This window comes from Bolinopsis microptera, chromosome 1, assembly GCF_026151205.1.
Source record: "Bolinopsis microptera isolate Bmic1 chromosome 1, MBARI_Bmic_1.0, whole genome shotgun sequence".
NCBI lineage: Eukaryota > Metazoa > Ctenophora > Tentaculata > Lobata > Bolinopsidae > Bolinopsis > Bolinopsis microptera.
In genome coordinates this window covers 24,563,236-24,568,511 of record NC_087072.1, presented here as the reverse complement: position 1 = coordinate 24,568,511, position 5,276 = coordinate 24,563,236, and the positions used below count along the sequence as shown (strand labels likewise).

Here is a 5,276-nt window from a genome sequence, read left to right as displayed (position 1 = left end):
ATTATGAGTTGCATGATTACCTACTACGGATTTCACGACTTTTATCTGCATATCACCACACAGGTGCAGGCTACGGTGTCCGGTCATTTAACTTTTTAAATTTGACTATTGACAATGGCAACCCTCCACTTTATGTTCCGTAGCGCCCCAAGAATGGTGAATAAAGAACCATTATTTAATATTTTGACCAACATGAAACTATCGTTAATTTTAATTTCAAATTTTAAAAGGCATGGCAATCACTACGGTTGATGGAAATCTAGCGTCCGCTAACCGGCGCAATTCTTGTTAATATTCTTTGAATTTAAATGCTGTCGTAAAAGTCAAGTGATAAAATATAAAAGTAAGTTAGTAAGAGGATGGATGGTTACAGATTATTGTAATATTCAATATTTAGATGAAATATTAATTTACTAATGTTAATTACAGCCAAAATACAATATGTATATAATAGGAACAGCGACATTTGACATTGGAGTAGATCCAAAAAGAAATCGCCCGGTGAAGTGGCGGTACATAAACGTACGTGCATACACACATATATATACGTTATATACCGGCCGGACCATATATATTATACGCGCGTGCGCAAAACCTCATTATTAGTTATTGCGCGCTACACACACGTCTAAATCATGCAATGGAAAGTTTCACTCACTTACTCGAAACTGTTCTCAATTATGTTCAAGAATCTGAAAATGGGAAATAATTGTATCTGGTATTTATTTTGTCTTAGTGCTCTTCCAATTTCAATTTGATAGGAGTTTAGTTGTATCTGAATGATTATCAACTGACATCCTCAATATCGCCTTCATAGATCGTTGTCGAAGAATATTGGAGCTGACTGTGTTGTGTAAATTAATACACCTTGTGTAGAATATAGACTCCTGAAAGTGTTTTGTTTGATAAAATAGAATATAATCATTGCAAAATATGTATAACAATCATTGCAATCGTCCTCACTCAAATCATGTCACGACGGTCACTGACAGGGGACACGAAAAACTTTACCTGGGGACCTCAGGCTATTATATTTATGTTCATAATCATAGAGATTCGCCGGAATGACAGGCTGAGCGCGGCCCAGTAAGAAAAACTAAATTCTTGTGCTCTGGCATTACAAAAAGTAATGATATTGTAGATTATAATTAGGTTATTTTTATGTAATATCTAACCTGGATCCATGGATGAAGTAGAGCCTCCTCAGCCGTTAGCCTCGCTTTTGGGTCCTTGCAAATCAGAGATTGTATGAAGTGTTTAGCAGCAGTGGAGACTTCTGACCAGGGCTGAAATTTGGGAAGGAGTAAGAAAACATTATGATTATAATCCTTATACAATACTTTAATCTTAGAGAGAGACGGGCAATACTACAATCAACATTTTGCATGTTTCAGAATACAATATATATACATTTTGGAGGGGGGGGGGGGCTGGGGGATTATTTAAAACATTCAGGTGATACGAAAAGATTGTTTTTAGCAGGAGCTTTCAAAATACATGTGTAAATCGTCTTCAGCTCTATGAATTTTTACAACTTTACCAAATGCGGAAAATTGATTTGACAATTTTGAAAACCTCGTCATAGAATGAGAAAAGAATATTTGTTATGTCAATGCTGTGAGTTTGTTTTTGAATAAAAGGTTTAAACCGATCTGGTTAAAAAAAGTTTGTTTGGAATATTAGAGAAAAGAAATTGTAACACATTCGCACAGTTACCAACATAATCTCATTAGAAAGTAGAAACAATTCTAAAAGTTTAGTTGAAGTCTTTTTCTGCTGCCTTTTTTTCCTTAATAACATCACCAGTAACATCACTGCAATTATTGTGCTGACAATCCCCACTGTTAAGAACAAATGGCACAAATCTTCTTTTCTGTTTTCTTTGTTTCTGACTCGACTCGACTTCGTGCATAGTTGAGGTTTTGCGTCTTCGGAACAAACTAAAGTTTGCGTTAATGTGTAATTCCCGGTTTTTCACTCCGTAACCCTAGTCGCACTGTATCTCTACTTGGTATCCTGGAAGAACAAAGGGGACCTTTTCTTTGTTTCTTATAACTCCGTGTGGAGTAGAGTACTGAGACAGGGGACAGGATGACTTCTTTTTGGTAGAAAGAGGGAACTCTAAACGATATTCCCAAAAGTGACTTGGCTAAAGTGTTAAAGTTCCTTCCGGTGAAAAGTACGTCTAAACTTTTCTCACTTCCAGATGCTGAGTAGATCGAGTGTAAGTCCTGGTATTTAATTATCTGTTCAATTCTCACAAAAACCAACTGCGGATCTTTTTCTTTAGGTAAAATTGATCGACATGTTGATAATATTGCCATCTTTATTCCGTCCTCAGCAACGAGAACATCTAGACACAGGTCCAACTCATCTGCTGGAGAGATTTGATAAAGATCGACTCCTTCCACTTTAAGATCTTGACGTTCTGGATCTTTCAGAACCCATTTGCTTCCTTCTTTGCAAGGTTTCCACTTCAAACTATAGCTGAAATCATCTTCTGGCTTCGCTCTTAGAGATTTGCCCTTGGTCAGACAAGTTATCTGAACTAATGCTTGCTCTATCAGAAACCCTACCCCGGATATGCTGAGAAGTAATATTATATCTGTTATACTAGCTCCTAAAGATGTTTTCTTTGAAAATTCCATGCAGTCCTTTTCAAGTGTGACGGAAAAGCCTTTCTCAACTTCACGGTTGATTTGGATGCTCTCTCCGTTGAATAAGGAACAAGTACTGTTTAACATTTTAAAGGAGAGACTGTGGCATTTGAAGTTATATTTGCAATACAGCCAGCATTGAAGTGCTCCTGTTGTAATGAACATGTTTAGATGACCTTTATCGGGGTTTTTTGCCAGGTCAATTCTAAAGCATACTATAAAATCTGACTCTTCATTATTGGCTGGCTGAGAAGGATCAGGTGGGGAAGAATACGGTCTGGGAGGCACCTCTGGAGGAATGTCACTCCATGCTTGTACTGAAATCACTTTAATAAGGAATGTGACTACAAGTGCGGTCGACATGTCTGCAAAGAATAAACAATTATAGAATTTACTCGCCTCAGATAGAATTATTATCAACCTTATAAATAAAGAATCAAGTACTATTATACTCATAGCAATAATTTTTAAAATAAATATTATTTAATATAAAAATATTATGGATTGAAATTTCCGTCGACGAAATTAACATCTGTACAAACCCTGCTTTGTCAGCACAGAGACCAACAGGAAATATAGAAAGATTTTGAAAATATGTTTGAAGAAATGGACTTTAGCAGTTAGACTAAGCAGATAGTTAGCTGCAGATAGTCTAACTGCACTACAGATAACATAGCTGCAGAGTCAGTAGACCATGTTTCCTGTCACAAAAACATTTACTTCCACCTCACTTCTACCAGACATGGCAGCTCACTGGCTTATCTCAACACACTGAGCAACTCGTCCATCTATAACTTCGTCCCAGTCTCATAAGAACATTTGGGTGGCGCGCGTCAGGATTAAACTGAGTACTTCAGAAAAGGAGACAGTTCAAATCGGATCTCCAGCTGCAGAAGCTTATCTGCAGGTACTTTTCAGACACCTTTGTTGCGGTGAGGGATCAGGTATACTATAAATAAATTAAGTGTACCCCCCCCCCCCCCCCGTTTGTTTGCTGATAAACCATGACTCTGGACAACGTCGAGCGTGGATATTATATGGATATTATTCTCAGTAAATTATTTTACTCTTGATTACTGCTTTTATTGGTAGTTATTTTAGAGTTGAATTGGAGACAACTTTACATTATTCTGTTTCAAGAACATGCTTATAATTATTTCAGCTATAAATGCCTGAATTAATCTGTTTTTGTATAAATAAAAAGCGTGGCTTTGGTAAATAAATAATACTGATATTTTTTTATACCATATAAAAAATAAACCACAACATAAGCTGGTTATAAACCATACATCCAACACATCATATCTCTCACTAAGTTATACTAAAACCGTATCTTATTAAACGAAAATCCAATCAACTCAATCAAAAGTGACAAATATATGTCAATTGTCAGGGTCTTGTTGGTAAAAGTCTTGGAGATTCTTAGATTGGACAGGTTTATACACTGAATTTGGTTCGAAAAAAAAAAAAAAATACAGGAAAAACAAGAAACGAATAAAAAAGCCATGGTCTCACGAATTTTAATCAAGAAAGAAAGAGACTTCGAATCTTCTGTAGATATCCCTGTTAAAACCAAAGAAAAAACCCACTTCATTCCCCATTTCACTACTCCCTAGCAGTTACAAATTTTACCAAGTTGTACTCAAAAATTATTTCGATGGTAAAAATTAGGTTTCAAAGTTACTGTTAAGGAAATAGCAAAATTTTTGGCCTCATAACAAAAATGATTAACTGGAAATTAAAAGAATAACTAATCCTAGTTTTAAATATTAACAATCTCCATTTAAAATTGAAATAGTCATATTATGGGCATGTCTGTATTAAGAAACTGAGTTTTGTCGAGTAACATTCGATACACTGTGAGTATCCAGTAAACCAAAAATCCGTCAAAATATTCAAAATAAAATTTAAAATCGAAATCATTCATGAATTCACCAACACAATAAAATTGAATGACATAATTTACATCTAGAAACACACGTTCACCCACAGCTATATTCCCTATGTTGTCTCAGTTTCGACTTGTTGCCATGTAAACGTACTCCAGAGCGTGTACACGGACGAAAATACACATCTCAGCGATCTATTATCACCTGAAGAATGGAGAGTTTGAGAGAAAGACAATTTTGTAAACTTTTTAAGTATATATCCACGAAGCAGATATCTCAAACGCAGATTAGAATCTGTTCAAATATTAGTCGACCTCGATACTAGCTTTTGAACAGCAAGTCCTACTAGAGAAAACTTATATCTAATCATTATAGAAGAAGTTTTTCGTCGTTTTTATTTAGTCTTTTTGTTGTTATAAATTCAATGTATCACACAAGTAAAAATCATTTCCTCAGCCAACATATTCTAGAACCACGGGTCAACGGTCACAGAGATAATTTGACGGGGCAGTGTTTTGTAACATAAACTAACTATAAGGTAATTAATATAAGGCCTTATAAGGCATGAATTAGTCACAAGATCTAGTATACTAGGTGTCTCAAATAAATCTTACAGACGTCGAATATTGAAAAGATGTGAGTTTTAATATGATACTTATATTTGGAGACCACCGCACCTCCGCTATCTATTTATGGACCCGGGATCCAATGGGCGTGAGACAACACTCGA

At 35.6% G+C, this 5,276-nt stretch overlaps 1 long non-coding RNA gene across 1 annotated transcript; it reads right to left on the bottom strand.

Annotated features, from left to right (window-relative positions):
• Positions 1-350: 350 nt before the first annotated feature.
• On the bottom strand, positions 351-1,306 carry LOC134822054 (uncharacterized). Its single transcript, XR_010161113.1, has 2 exons — positions 1,176-1,306; positions 351-887 (listed from the first exon to the last, which is right to left on the bottom strand). It is a non-coding gene; the product is annotated as an uncharacterized LOC134822054 (long non-coding RNA).
• Between the last annotated feature and the right edge of the window lie 3,970 nt (positions 1,307-5,276).